Genomic DNA, 16,123 nt, shown 5'->3' with positions numbered 1-16,123 from the left:
GCTGTTTAACTACAATCTCTACCTCTGTGTTCACATGGCCTTCTTCTCTCTGTGTGTCCATGTCTTCTCCTTTGCTGTCTCTCATAAGGACACTTGTTATGGATTTAGGGCCCACCGGACAATTCAGGGTGATGTCATCTTGAAATCCTTAATCATATCTGCAAAGACCGTTTTCCCAAATAAGGTCACGTTCACAGGTTCTGGGATGTGGACATATCTTTTAAGGGCCACCACTTGGCCCACTACAGTCACCACATTTCTTCTCAGGTGGTGGATATCGAGATAGTTGACAAGGATGGAACCACTTAAGGTCTTGGCTTCCAAATCCAAGGCATGGTACCCCCACCAAAATGAATTGCTTGAAGAAAGATAGGTCTCAGACATCAGAAATAATGGGCTGTATCGCCCAGAATTGTCTGGTTTCCTTGTTGTTTTATTTATGGCCTGTTGAGCTGTACATGTCTGAGAAAGAACTTCTGAGACATACCAGCCAGTAACCATCACATTCTTTGGACTGTACCTTCTGAACATTCTCTGAATCCATTGCACCCCTTCCTTACTGCCACCACTGCCTTGTCAAGTCCCCATCATTTCTCACCTGGATTACGCCTTACTTCTCCCATTTTCTCCTTAGCTCCCTCTCTCCATATTGCTGCCTGAAGAGCTTCATGAAATTCCCGTCTGGTGCTACTTGCCTGGTGTTAGATAGCTTTCATCTGTCCCTCCAGAGCCATCCTTCTCACCTTGCCTTCTTCCCCCAAAGCTCTTTTGCCCTCTGGCTTCAGGCTGGGTTTGGCCAATGGAAGGCACTGGTCAGACGGGGAGGTGGGAGCAGTGGGAAGGGTCATTTACTTCCCTGACCCCTTGCCTGGAGGTCCCCACACACCGATTTCCTCCCTCGATGGATGCTCCCCCCTCACCCTTCAGGCCTAAGGATGGCAACAGGACCCCATGTGGTCTCCCTACACCCGCCCACACCTTTGAATGCAATCCCTTCGTAAACACTTCTTAAATTACCAAATTCAGTGTGCCATATGTTTCTCGCCTGCACCGTGACTAATGTAACCATGCTTAAAGCTCATCACTGGCTCTATCCTGCCCAGAGGACAAATGCAGCGTCAGTGGCAGGGGCACACGTCTTCAGCCTTGCCACTTCCTGACACACTCTGCGCTCCCGCACCCGGATGGACTTGCTGTTCTCTGAACGTGCTGTGTCCTTTTACTTTTTCGGGGTCTTTGTGAGTGATGCTTTCTTTCCTGATTTATCTGCCTGGACATGGTCTTTTTCATCCTTCAGGACTTTGCTCAAGCATCACGTGTTGACTGGTGCTGACCTCCCCCGAGCAGCGTTCGTTACCTCCTCCAGGCTCCACATCATGTCACACACATCCGTTAAGGTCCTTCTCATTGCCACAGGTACTCTTTTCCAGCCCCTCTCTGAACCCCTTGACTGCGTGGACTGGATTCTGTATTTCTTGCTTCTCCAAGTGCCTGCTCTTACCCCTTTTGAATGAATACATCTTCTTTCTGGACTATATTATTTCTTGCTCCATTCATATAAATGAGATTACTGCACTAAAATACAGTCAGCCCTCTGTATTCTCAGATGTGGAACCTGCAGGTATGGAGAGTCGACTGCACTATGCCATTTCATATAATGGACTTGAACATCCTCAGAGTTTGGTAACCGAGGGGGGGTCCTGGAACCGACTGTGCCACCTTCATCAAGGCAAGCGTGTGTGCATTGTTTTCTATTTTGATGAGTATTACTTTGTTTTATCCTCATGACACCTCTGAGAGATGGGTAGATGGGAGGCAAATTCCTCTCCGTCACTTGGATTGTTAGTGGCAGAACTTCGCCAAGAATCTAGACCTCTTGATACGAGCTTGGTCCTCTTTCAGTTAGAGCATTCTGCCTCCTGAGATGCCAGGTTAAAAAACCGCAAAGCCAGGGGCAGCCTGGATGAATGAGTGCTACCGCAAGGGCCACTTCAGATGGAAGGCAACTCAAGTGCCGTAGAGATAACTCCAAGTGATTATAAACACATGTTAGGAAGGCTGTTCAGAGAGAGCTTGTTGTCAGAAGGGTCCTAACAAACAGAACTGGCCACATTACCGGAACCTAAGTTCCCATTGCCCAAGAATTATGTCTGATCTAAGCTCCAGGGACCATCAACAGAACATGACATATGGATTAAAATTAGGATATGAACATCAAAAAGAAGTATTCCGCAACCCTGGGGAAGGAATGGGGGATAGTTTCTGTAATTCAAACCATATTCCATGAGAAAGTAATTTATAGGCAGCAGCACAAATAAAGATGAATTTGAGGGCATTTGGAAAATTTCTGTTATGTCAATAGAAGGCTTAAAGGTTCTTCCTTCTGTCTGCCTTAGGAGAAGAAGCATCGTGTTGAAAGCACTGCTAATAATGTGGCTCACTTGTAAGGAACATTCGCAGAGATACAGTCAGAGAATTTCAGCGGGAAACGGTCATCCAACGTTGGGCTTTGGACATTTGGATTTTTTCCAACAGGAAGGAAAACATGAAATCTGAATACTCCAATTGGTTGAGGGTCAGGACAGATTTAAGTTTTAGGTGTGGCGCAGGCTTTAGCCCACCAGATCTCTGCAACCCCAGTGGTGTCAGAGCATGAACGGTGATCCCGGTGGGTTCGTGTGATAACCTCCTAATCATCATGATGAACCTTCCATTAACTGGAACACCCATTAGTTGCTTGGACCTCTCTCCTTGTCCTTCACTGAAGACAAATAAGTGAGTTAACAGAACATAAAGGAAATAAACAATAAATTTCTATGCATCCAGCTTTATCTTTTAAACCTTCTATTGGTGTTCTTAATCTTAAAACGTTCATATCTTTTAACCCAATTATTTCCTTTTTTGGGGAAATTTATCTTAGGGATATAATAAAAGTTGTAGATAAAGATCTGGAAAAAAACCAGACTGTCTAACAATAAGGAAAGCGTTAGTTTAATCCAATTAATAGACTTCTATGCCATTATTTAAATCACATGTTTGGAAAACATTTAATGATGTGAAGGTGCTTATGATATAAATCACAAGAGCATATACAAAACTGTACCTACGGTATAATCTGACGTTTTGAAAACCTTTTTCTCTTTGCCTAGATACATATATCTATAAATAGTAAAATATCAGAAGGAAAACCATCAAAATGTTAATTATGGTTATCTCTGGGTGGTGGGATTATGGGTGTATTTTATTTTATCATTTGTACTTAACTAATTTTCCAATCTTTATGAGTATAAATCCGAAAACAACTTTGTAAACAGCATTGAAAACGCTTCCCTGGCTTCTCCCTATTTCCAAGGCAAAACCCAGACTCTTTAGTGTGGACAGTGGGTCTCCTTATGATCTGGCTGCCCACGCTTCTGGCTCACCTCTCCCTACTCCTCTCCTCAGGCCCTGCCTCCCAGCCTTCCTCAGGGGTCTGCTGAGTTTGCGGTCGTTTTCCATGTGTGCAGTGCTTTCTGAAGGTCCCTTGCCTTTGCGCATGGCTGTTCTTTCTGCCTAGGCCACTTTTCTCTTCTCGCCAGTGCTGGCACGCTCCCACACGTAGCTCAGGTCTCCTGTGGAAAGCCTCCTGTAGTGGGTGCTGACCCATCTCCCCTTCAGGCCTGACGACGTGCTCATTGTCTCAGCGACCGGACCGGGTGTTGCCGGCTGCCGCCTCACCGATAAATCCCTCTCCTGTATTTGTCCTTGGCCCAAGGGAGCAGCCTCGCCTAAGGTCACACCTCTCCCCTGGGACGGCCCACATATGATGAGGGGTCGAAGCCCCGCTTCTAGGCCTGGCCCCTTTGCCTCAGTCAGTGACAGCTCTGAAAGGCCATCCCAGCTTTAGAGCTCCCTGAGGGGTCAGCCAAGGCCTCTTGGGCAGCTGCATCGCAGTGAAACTTCTTCCTCCGCCTGGCCCTGTTTTCCTCCCTCGCTCGCAAGTGAGCAATCTCCAGGAAGCCTTGTACACACGAATCTGTCTCTGGGTCTGTGTTTTGGGGAACCCAACGGAGGACCCCCTCCTGTGGTCCCTTACCTCACTCCCTAAGTTAGAGCCCCATCCTCTGGGCTCTTGAATGCCCTTTGTTTGTGTCTACTTCAGCACTTCCCTCACTGTACTGTAACAGAACACCCTTCTCATGTCTCCCCTACCTGACCCAAATCTCCCGGAAGGTAACAGGGAGTCGTCTTTGTCCTCTGTGTCTGTAGCACCTGTCGCAGTGCCTGGCTCCTCGTTTGTGATGAATGAAAGCATGTGAAAGGGAGGTGGAGAGTAGAGAGAATAACAGGTGGAGAAATAGTATGACAAAATGAAATAACGCAGGTCCTTCTACACCTTTCCAATTGAGGTTACATTTCCTACTGAGCCTTTCTGTGTATCTATCTACCAATAAACAAAGCTCTGCCTTTGAGGTCTCTGTAGTCCCTTTCAGGGGCAACTCGGGAAATTCCAATCAGGAATTGGAAGAATTCTGCACTTTATTTTTCTTCCTGTCTTGTATGTGCAAGACTAACCCTTCTTTCTTCTCTCCTTCTTCAACCCTACTTTCTCCTTTATTTCTCCTTTCCTTTCTCCCCACCATTTCTCAAACTAGGTCTAAGGTCAATTTGTTGTCAAGGAATTTGCAAAGAAGTCATGACCAAGGGCTAATCTGACCATAGTGATTCTCCTTCAGGAAACTGCAGGGGAAAAAGTTGGATGCCCTTTCAAAATCATGCCATCCTCTGATGGGTAACTTTTGGAATAGGGGTGTTTTAGTCCCTTGTTCCTAAGGAATGATTCAGATAAAATTTCTCTGAGGGTAAAAGAGAACCTGTCTCAGCTTTCAGAGTTATCTGTGTAATTAATCACAAATATGTTACTAAGTCCCTGGGTATGTATCCAAATTGTGTGGGAAACACCCAGCTCTTAATCTTACAGGTTCAGGGACCCCGACCACTGGTCTCTTCTGTTTCTCTTTTGTGGGATCCACTCTTGGATGAATTCGCTAGTGCTGAAAACGTTTGAAATGGTTGCGGAAGGCTGCTCCACGTTTATTCCATATTTCAAGAAAAACATTACTATTTTCTCTTAATATGGGACAACCTGTGTGCCTCCGGGAAATGGAGCTGAGTTATTTAGCGACCATTTCTCATTTTGTCTCCCATCTTACGCACATGGCAAGACAAGTGCCATGATTACCAGTGCATAATCAGGGACAGAGCACGTGGAGGGTAAGTGACCTTGAGTAATTATAGAGCCACTTAATGCCAGGACCAGGACAGGGATTCGGGACACCTGACTTCGGGGTCTGCACTTAACACTGGTCATGCTGAGGGCAGGCCATCACTTGGGAGATTTTCTCCATGAATACATTTGTTCCCCTTAGAGTTAAAAGTTGTCACAAATTCTAGAACTAGAAAACATGACCACAGCATTGGTAGCCGTGTGTGCTCACATGTGAGCATGTACTCGTGTGTGTGTGTGTGTGTGTGTGTGTGTGTGTGTGTGTGTGTGTGTTAGAGACTTCAACCCTGCAGAGACTTAGCCCTGCCTGTTTTAGGTGTTACATAGGAGTGTTTATTCCCCACTCCTCTTGTTTCCAGGGGAACGTGCTTCCATTGAGTAAATGCCCTGGGCTCGCTCTCTCCGTCATCTCCTTCACTTCATTGGAGGGAGAGGAAAACGGTCAGTCTGGGAGAGTCAGTTGAAGATGCGTGTCTCACTGTCTCCTTTCTCTCTGTATGGGAATTGCCTGGAGAAAGTGAACATTTTCTGCTCGTTCAAGCCTTAAGTTTTAAGGGGCAGCTCCTCATGTGGCAACGTTTCCTGCCTTCCAGCAGTGCCTGGTGCTGGCTAGGGGACTTCAGTTCAGTGGCACAATATTAACAAGTTTGCAGAGCTGAAGTCACACTCTCTAACCAAGACTTTGTCAATTCGAAAAAAAAAAAGGTGATTTTTAACCTCTGTCTGTCTTATACTTACACCTCTTAATTGACCCAGAACTTGGGCAGGAAAGAGGGGTCCTATTTATTGGGTTCCCTAAAGCCTCATCAGAGAGGGCGCCTCTGCTTGGCCTTCAGCAATTGCCTGGTGGAGATAAACATCTACTCTTGGTGGGCAGCCCCGAATTTGGGGCAGAGGTTTGGAATGGAAACACAGAGGCCACTGGCCGAGCTCGTCCTGTCTACAGTCTGAGTGACTCAGGGAAGGTCCTGACTCAGTTGATGCTTATGAAGAGAAAGGAGGGGGCTTCCCAAAAAATCACCCTCCTTTAGTGACAAAGTAGTTGTGGAACAAACACGTTTCCTGCCAGGGCTCCTTCCTGTTCCCACAAACTTTCAAGTTTAAGTAATCATGTGAGCAAGGGAACTCACTTACTAGAATAATTCCTTTCTGTGTACTGAAATCCAGTTCACATCCGATCTCCCCAGCCAAAAGTAATCTCTCTCCTTCAGACTTCTACACTCGTTGCCTAGAACTTGCACTTGAGAATTATTATTCCTGAATGATTTTATTGCTTGCTTAGTTGTGGTAGTTGTTCTTGTTCTTTGTGCATTTTATCTCAAATCCCAATGTTTTAAAGTTTGGTAAGTATAAGGACCATGTCTTACACCTCCTTGTATTTTTCCCTACCTGCCAAGTGTCTAGCATAGGATTTATTTGCATTTTTTTTTTTTTTTAAATGGGAAGAAAGTCAGAGCAAACTTTTTTCTCTAATTTAGTTCTGGCTGATTTCACCCTTTCTTTTCTTTTCTTTTCTTTTTTTTAAAATTTATTTATTTATTTATGGCTGTGTTGGGTCTTAGTTTCTGTGCGAGGGCTTTCCTCTAGCTGTGGCAAGTGGGGGCCACTCTTCATCGCGGTGCGTGGGCCTCTCACTATCGCGGCCTCTCTTGTTGCCGAGCACAGGCTCCAGACGCGCAGGCTCAGTAATTGTGGCTCACGGGCCCAGTTGCTCCACGGCATGTGGGATCTTCCCGGACCAGGGCTCGAACCCGTGTCCCCTGCATTAGCAGGCAGACTCTCAACCACTGCGCCACCAGGGAAGCCCTATTTGCATTTTTTAGTGCGGAAATAAATGAAGAAGAGTGGGAAAGATTTATAGTGGAAAAAAGGGAAGGCTTCGGGTGTGTGTTGATTGGAGACCGTGGGCCTGGGGAAGCTGGAGGCAGGTAACTGGAAGCAAGGCATCCCATGGGATCAGTTAGGGGTGTGTATTTGATTTTCTCTAGTTGGTCCTATGTTGGAAGGGGGACAAAAATTACGAGAGCTGTCAGTTACTAAGTTCTGGTCATTTTGGCCCAGTTGTTACAGGGGTTATTATTTGGCTTCCTAGATTGTTGCTGACTTTCTATAACCCTGACACAGTAGGCTGACTTCCTGGACTGGTTACTGTAGAAAATGTGTTGTTTTCCTGGGTTGGTTATTGCAGATTGTAGGTCAGAACTCTATTGTTTATATATGATGCGGCCATTGTTCATTTGTATCAATATATTCAGTCTCTCAGTAGGCATCAATAAATGTTGGTTGATTACTTAACTACAGTTTGAAACATCTCCTTTGAATTGATATCCTTTCTCTTCCCTCTTGCGACTTGCTAAACAGTTTATTCTACAAATATTTTCCATTTAATTTTTGTATCAAGACCTTAGAAACAGCACAAGAGAGAAGGAAACTAATCACATTTTTGCTCCCTTTCTCATTTATCATCTTGGAGTGTAAAACACTGATGAAGAAAAAGAAGGGTCATGGTCTTCAGTGTTTCAGACTAGAAATTACTACAGTTCAAGTCCTTCATTTTGTAATGAAGAGACGAAGTCCTACAGACTTGCCCAAGGTCATGATGATCAGTGTAAGCTGAGATTACAGAAGTCATCACTTACAACAGGTAGATAATCTGTCTCCAGCTCTGATCTACTGAGTATTTGTGCAACATGTTGGCTTAAGAAGGTGGAGGAACAATAAAGTTTTTTAAAAACTGGAAAAAAGCCAAGTTCCTGAAGGTGGAGGCCTTTGGTAGAGTATTTTTTTAGGAGCAGAAGAACATGTGGGGTGAATTGTGGGGTTCACCACAGTGTGTGATGCACTGTTTTAGTATCCTTTGGCTGCCATGTAACAAAGTACCACAAAATGGGTGCCTTAAATAACAGAAAATTATTCCCTCACAGTTCCAGAGGCCAGAGGTCTGAAATCAAGGTGTCAGCAGGGCCCCGCTCCTTCTGAGACCTGTAGGAGAGAATCCTCCCTTGCCTCTCCTAGCTTTTGGTATTTGCTGGCAATCCTTGGAATTCCTTGGAATTCCTTGCCTTGTAGATGCCTCCTTCCAACCTCTGTTTCTATCATCACATGACATTCTTCCCGTATATCTCTGTTTCTGTGCCCAAATTTAGCCTCTTCTCATAAGGGTATCAGCCATTTTGGATTAAGGGCCCACCCTACTGTAGTATGACCTCATCTTAACTAATGACATCTGCAGTGACCCTCTTTCCAGATAAGGTCCCATTCGGAGGTATTGGGAGTTAGGAGTTGAACATATCTTTTTGGGAGACACAGATAAACTCATCACACAGGCCATCACGCAGAGCTACATCTTCTCCATGAAACTCCGTAGTCGTGAGCTGCTCGCCTTCCCATCACTTCCTGGCCACTGCCAGCACGTGGCTCATGACTAAGCACTGCTGCTCCAGGAACCCTGGTGACGAGCAGTGCCGCAAGAGGCGATGATGAATAAGAAGTTGTCATTTAAATAGAGCCACCCAGTTTCTTTGTAAATACGTGTCACAGGGTATTTAGAGCCATCCTACCCAACCCACTGCTGTGCGTTGGTGGAACTCTAAAGTAAATTACACATACATCTTTTTTTGGGAGCCTCTTATTCACAATCCCCCCCCCCCAAGCCTCATTTCCCTGAGGCAGTGTGCTCACTCACCTTCGTTTCGTCATTTAACCTTGCCTGTTTCTAGAGTTCATGCCGTCCTGAAGCTCTTTGCATCAGCCCAGTCACCTCTGTTAGTCATCTCCTGCCACTTTTCTCTCTTTTCACTCTTTCAGGAAGTAATGTTTTCACTTAGGTAAAAGAGTCATAGGAAGAGTGTTCTGCCAGTTTGATGATTCATTCCCCTGCTCTTTGCTGTTTCTAAATGTTACAGGGGAAAAACCCTTTTGTTCTGGGCTTTGGTGAATGGGCATGGTCAATGAGGGTGAGAAAATGCAGTCATAAAACACTTTCACCTTAGAGTGGAAGTAATCTCATTTATTGGTCTTTCTAATTCTTCTGAGAGGTGGCATCGTGATTCTCACAGCCCCTAGAATCCATGATATGGACTTCCCTGCTTTCAAGTGAAGTGCCCATTCGTTTTACTTCCTCCGTGTTTTGTTGTGAGTGAATCATGGCAAGATGGATGCCATGTGACTACCCCACTCACTTCATTTGTGGGTCCAGGCCATAGGCTCAGAATCTGTCAGAGCTGAGATAGAGCTGAGCTTCTTCAGTTAAATGAGTCCCTCAGAGGGTATTAGGGGCTGAATTGTGTTCCTCCCAAGTTCATATTTTGAAGTCCTAACCCCCAGTACCTCAGAATGTATTTGGAGATTGGGTTTTTAAAGAGGTGATCAGATTAAAATGAAGTCATTAAGGTGGGCCCTAATCCGATATGACTGGTATCCTTATAAGAGGATGAGATTAGGATCAGACACATAGAGAAAGAAGACCATGTGAAGACACAGGGAGATGACGGCCGTCTACAAGCCAAGGAGAGAGGCCTCAGGAGAAATCAACCCTGCCAACACCTTGATCTTGGACTTCTAGCCTCCAGCGCTGTGAGGCAACACATTTCTGTTGTTTCAGTTGCCCAGTTTGTAGTACTTTGTTACAGCAGCCCTAGCAAACTAATACAAAGGGGGACATGTTTCAGACATGTTAAGTGAACCCTTAAAGGTACTGTGTCTACCCGTGGAGCTCCCAGTCCGGGCCCCAAAGGTCCTCACTGCTGGACCAGTCCTCATCCCACTTCATGGTGAGATACTGTGTTTGTTACGAAAGAGATCACAGTAGGCTACCTCATTTATGAATCCAGTTCAGCTGGCATCTCAGTGGTGGTGTCAGTTCTTTTGCCATCTTCTGCAGTACCGAGGGGAAATTTTTCTAAGCTAATTTCTTTTAGCTGCAAAGATGACAAATGCTGTCAATGATATCCAACCAGAGTGTATTTTCACCCGTTTTCTTCCCGTCAAGATAAAGCCAAGAGCGTTCGTTGCCAGAAATGGAAGACAGCTTGCTCATCAGCCAGATGATCGCAGTGTTCAGAAGTTCCTCTCATTTGCCGTGTGTGTGAAAAGTTAAGGATTGAAAACAGACAGGCTTACTCTGCTTCAACTGTGGGCTGTGAAGCAAGAAAAAGAGATATTTGGGTAATAGAAGAAGAGTTGTGGAGATGGTCTTGACGGCAGAGCGAACAGGGTCTTTTCACATTGCTCTGAGGTGAGACGCCCTCAGTTGATTTAATAGTGGATATAGCTCTTCATCAATCAGGTGAAAGATGAGCCTAGAGTTACCAACCGCTGTAGGCTACCTTCGTGTCCTAGAGCAAATCCCAATGTCCTACACGAACATGGCTCCTGGGACTTCTACTGGGTTACCTGAAACAAAAATTTCTAGGCAATTCAGTTAGCCCTCTTCCTGATTATCTTGATGGAAATATCTCCATGAGTCCTTAGGAGAAGTCAGAAGTACACACTGGGCTCGGGGCTTCATTAGAAACAGTGAACCTTCAGATGATAGGCTTGAATTATTCCACCATGTTTCCACTCATGAGGAGACCGGGGATATTTGTTGAATTTTTGTGAGGTTGAGTTAAATCACCCGGTTATCACCTCATTATTATGTTATAAGGCTGTTTGTTTGCTGAGTGATTTCTGATCATTTTTATTAGTCTCTCTTTGCAAATACTTAAGGAACTTTCTGACAATTGAGAGAGCCGTTTCAAGGTCTAGAAATGCAGGCTTACAGAATTCAAATGATTAACTCAAGATTGACCCTCCCCCCCCAAAAAATAAATAAATAAAATCCCGAAGAAAACTCAGGGTTCACACTCAAGGCTGTAATTACCATCGCAAAGGTTTTTGGAAGCTCCCATAATCACATTATACTTTATGTCATTAGATATCATTCACCTGTCAACACTTAGATTTTCTCCTGTACCTGATTCTCAAGGTCTTGGAAGTTTACTGGAATTCAAGGATTTGGCTACCTAAGAGAGGGGGAAAAAAGCCAAAAAAACCCCCCAGACACCTGCCCTGGTTCTTCTTTGTCAAGGCCAGCTCAAAATAGGGCAAAATAAGTAAGTTCTCATGGAAAGACAGTGCTGCGTTGAGCCACTTCCTATGGGTGCATTCCTGACTGCCCGTTTGTTTTAAGGGTGGGTGTTTTTAGCAGCAGGGAAATCTGGCCACTGGAGGCAAGAGAATGAAACGGAGGAGGAGGGGGAGGAGTGGAGAGACACACTTTCAGGTGCACGAAACGCGCTGCTTTCAATCCGCTTTCTCCCTCCTTGTCTGAGTCAGCCCCGTCCCATCCCACCCGCCGCTGGCCTTTCTGTGGGTCCTGGGTCTGGAGCTGGCGGAGGCTCCCACTCTTGCTCAGATGAAAGGACAAATCAGAAGGCACCTATCACAAGTCTGTGAGCGGAGAAACAAAGGCCCTACCGCTGACACCCTCCCACTAACGTGGGTCTTAATGGTAGGTTTAATTTCCTCACGCTTGCTGAAAGGAAGGGAAAAAACTCAGCGGAAAGAGCCAGGGTGTGGGCAGCGGCGGCGGTGGGGAAACGACAGCTGTCGTATTCATGGTTAATCAGGTGTGTCTGTCTTTGTGTCGCATCTGTCTGCTACTGTTGCCAGGCCACATGTGAAAGGGAGCGGACGGGAAGGGGCCATTCGTGTTCAAAGGCGGCAGCACTGACCTCTGCTTCGTTCTCCTCGGGCTAGGAGAGCTTGTCTATTTAACTTTCCCCATTATAGGAAGCTGTAATTCTACTCTATTAGCCCACCCTCACTATTTTGGCCTGACAGACGCAAGCTGCATCCAGAATGCCATAAATCTGCCGGAGGAAGGAGGCCTCTCCCCTCCTCCCATGCTTTTCCTTTGGGATTCCGTTTGATTTGTCAAACAAGATGAAACCAGAAAGAGAGAGAAACACGAGAACTGAGGGCATCTTGGTTCCCCTTCCACCTGAGACTGACCTGGACGTTGAATGCACATTTTACCTAATGAGCTTTGGGGGCTGTCGGGCTCCCCTGCCCCGTGACCAGCACACCCGTTTGCTCCATGTCTGTCTGTCTGTCTCACGAGTCCCACGCGCGTGTAGTGTTTGCATCAGACCGTAGTCATCTCCCTGGCATCAAATCCTCCCCTTGCTTCCTTCCATCGCCTGCCGCCCTCTCCACCCAGGCACAGAGGGACAAGGGCAGAGCGTGGGCGAGACTCCTGGTGGGGGAGGCTTCTTGTTTGGTGCGACAGCCCAGCCCTGCCAGACGGGACTCTGCCCTCGGGCACCCGGAGAAACAGCCTCACCACCCACCTCCCAGTGCGTGAGGCTTAGCGTCTCGGAGTCCAAAGGTCTCCAGCTGGAGGCTCAAACTGACCGCCTCCTCCCAGTGGTTCTGCGGGCTCCATCTTACCCCTTTGAAGGTCCTTTGCTTCCAGCCTTTCTGCTTTGGGACCACCCCTTGTGCTTCTTGGACTAAATGGGAGTCATCAGCATTTTCAAGACCAAGGAACTCTCGCTCAAACTTTGACTTTCCTTGAGAATCAGCCGTCATGGACTCACAGGGTTCAGCTTGTCACTTCTGGTTTAAGCCACTTCTCAATACAGGCACTAACTTTCACCCCATCGTGTTAATTTTTCTTGTGGGAAGGCTGGAGTTGGGCTCTACTGATACTGTGCTTTTGGGTGTGTGTGTGTGTGTGTGTCTGTGTGTGTCTGTGTGTATCTTTTTCTTAATCAAAACTGTTACTTTCCCAGGTGTGGCTTCTCATGAGCACAGCTGACTTTCCTCTGTCTCTGAGCCTGTGTGGATTGCGGTGGCTGTTTTATTAACCTGTGACTTTGGGGTCAGGAAGCTTTTGTTTCCCTGATGCTGAAGGAGTTTGGAAAACCATCCTACTGCCTTGTGCACTGCCTCTTCCCCCTGATATCCCCTGGATCTCCAGATTTTGGTGAAGTCAGTAGGCAAATATGAAGCTCTTAATAGAAGCCTAGCACTCTGCTAGGCTCTTGTGAGGCCTTCTCTATTATCTTGTGAGAGACCAAGGATCATGTGAATAAAGCAAGCAGTGACAAAGTAGGATGGAAAAAAGTTTTTAATAACTTAAAAGAAATAAAAGTCTAAGTTACACAAAGAAAAATGCACAATTCTAAGTGTACAGCTTGACGAATTATCACAAACTGAACACACTCATGTAACCACCACCCAGATCAAGAAACAGAACATTATTGCAGCTTCTTAAAGTTCTACACATATGGGGACCTCGTTATGTCTAAAACTATTCTTCTGCAACAGAGTTTGGGACTGAGATTTAGTTCTTCATTATCTGGTTATAGAAGTTCAGTGATGGAAAGGCTCCCATTTGCTGGAAGGAATTTGCTCATGGCAGGATTTGAGTGTGACCTGGGTTGGCCTTCTGAGGTTGGGCTTTAGGGAGCCCAGGTGGGCTGCATGTGTGGTGCTCATGGCTCTGGAGGAGGACATAGAAGATTCTGGCCTCCTTTTTAAAAAAGACTGTGGTAAAATATACACAATATAAAATTTACCATCTTAACCATTTTTAAGTGTACAGCTCAGTAGTGTTAAATACATTCAGATAGTCTCGCAATCAGTCTCCAGAACTCTTTTCATCTTGAAAATTGAAGCTCTGTATTCGTTAAACAATAACCCCCATTCCCCCTTCCCCCAGCCCCTGGCAACCACCATTCTGCTTTCTGTCTCTATGAATTGACTGCTCTAGGTACCTCATACAAGTGGAATCATACAGTATTTGTCATCTTGTGACTGGCTTATTTCACTCAGCATTATGTCCTTAAGGTTCAGCCATGTAGCAGGTGTCAAAATGTCCTACCTTTTTTAGGCTGAATAATATCCATTGTATGTATAGATCACATTTTGATTATCCGTTCATCTGTCAATGGACTCTTGAGTTCTTGTACCTTTCGACTGTAGTGAATAATGCTGCTATGAACGTGGGTATACAGATATCATTTCAAGACCCTGTTTTCAGTCATTTTGGGTATCTACTCAAAAGTAGAATTGCTACGTCATCTGGTAGTTTTGTTTTTGTTTTTTGAGGACCCGCCATACTGTTTTTTTGTAGCGGCACCATTCTGGCATCATTTTCACCTGGACCGTTTCCTCCCGAGCAGCCCCCTGGCTGGCATTAGAGGGAGGAGGACGTATGGATTGAGGTGGCGGCTGTTGTTAGGATGGTACTCCGGACTCTACAGGCGCCTGTCCTGGGGGCTTTAGAGCAGATGAGGCAGGAGAAGCTGGAGCCATGGACGTTCATGGTGGACACCGGAGACCCCAGTGAAGAGAGCGGGAGTAATTTATTTTGCACAAAGGTGAATGAGTTTGCCTTAATTTGTGGGAGAACGGAGGGCAAGGGGGTTCTTGATTACTAGGTATTATTCAGAGGCCTAACACCTGTTCAGCGTATCACCTCCAAGTTTTCTATGGGGCTTTAGTTAAAAGTGTTGGAGTATTTATAGAACAGAGGGTGAAGAAGAGGGAGGGAAGTAGCAGACACTGACAGAATCGTGGAGGGCACACACTGCTTTCCAGTAAAGGCTGTGCAGACAGAGTCTGAAGAAAAAGTTGTCCTTGGGAATACGGGTGCTGCTGGCCCCTGATGCCAGAAGAACCCTTGTGTTGAATGTTCAGGGGCTTCTTCAAGCAATTTGAAGTATTTCTGTTTTCTAAGTCTTGTTGCTGTCTTGCGGGGGCCAGCCTAGCATTAACATGCATTTGAAGTGGGCATTATGTGGGTCACGTGGGTAGGGACCTTCAGGAGTGTAGATATGGGGACTCATTATTATCACTAAAAGAACAGAAGTAAAAGATTTGCTTCTTCCAAATCCCTCAGCTTGGGCCCCCTCCCATTTCATCATGGAAAAAAAACCTCAGTCATGGTACATATTTTCTCTTAATTTTAAAAGTAGTGTATGGCTACCACCTAAAGTATCCACAGGAAAAAAATAAATGCCCTACTCCAAAGGGGAGCTGTTATTTAACCATTTGTTTCCTTTTCTCCCAGAACGTTTTATATACGTTAAACACCCACATATCTGCGTATACACACATACACATGCTTGAGGCGACACAGATTAGTTTCTACTACTTAGAGCCCAAACATTACTAACCAATACAGACATACAGATAATATATTTATGTAACTCTTTACCATTATAAACTGCTTTCACATATTGTTGAATATCATCAAAATTATTTAAAGTTGGTATTATTCTCATTTAGCAGAAAAGAGGCTGAAGAGGTTAAGACATTTGTCCAAATTTACACTACGTGTTGGAAATGGAATTAGGACAAGAATCCAGGTCTCTGAAGTAAACTCTAGGTACACCAGTCTTTCTCCTCCACCGCAGGATCTGTAGTGATCATTGGCGGCCAGATAGCATCACCTTGCAGAAAGATTCAAAGAAGCTACCAATTCACCGTCTTCATAAAACTTACTAATCTCTCCATGGTGTCCATTTAGAAATTTCTTTATTTTATACTTGTGGATGCACTGAACTCATTTAAATATAAATAAAATAAAGTAAGAATTGAGATTATTACAATAGGCATAACTCCAGTAGAATCTTAGGGAAGACAACTGTCAGTCTGGAAAATATTTTTAGTATTCATGGTGTGTGTGCACCAGCTTATTTATAAAGTTGTTTTGATAATGTACGTGCCTTGAGCTTCTACTGTAGGGATTTATAAGAAGTAAAATGGAGTAATCTTGCTCAACTGAGTTTTAGGTCAGATAGCAAAGATGTCTTGATCTGCCTCTTTGATATAGAATAATAACTATTTTTTCCTGCTGAGTTT

General features: G+C 45.2%; 1 long non-coding RNA gene across 1 annotated transcript in view; it reads left to right on the top strand.

Annotated features, from left to right (window-relative positions):
* LOC309638874 overlaps nt 1-11,058 on the top strand; it is a 60,234-nt gene extending 49,176 nt beyond the window's left edge. The window contains exon 2 of the long non-coding RNA XR_014251376.1: nt 1,607-11,058. This is a non-coding gene — a long non-coding RNA (uncharacterized lncRNA). The remainder of the gene's footprint in view (nt 1-1,606) is intronic.
* Nucleotides 11,059-16,123: the final 5,065 nt, after the last annotated feature.

Source organism: Balaenoptera physalus, assembly GCF_965194825.1.
Source record: "Balaenoptera physalus genome assembly, chromosome: 11".
Lineage (NCBI taxonomy): Eukaryota > Metazoa > Chordata > Mammalia > Artiodactyla > Balaenopteridae > Balaenoptera > Balaenoptera physalus.
Note: the sequence above shows the minus strand (reverse complement) of the source record. Positions and strands in the feature narration are given on the sequence as shown.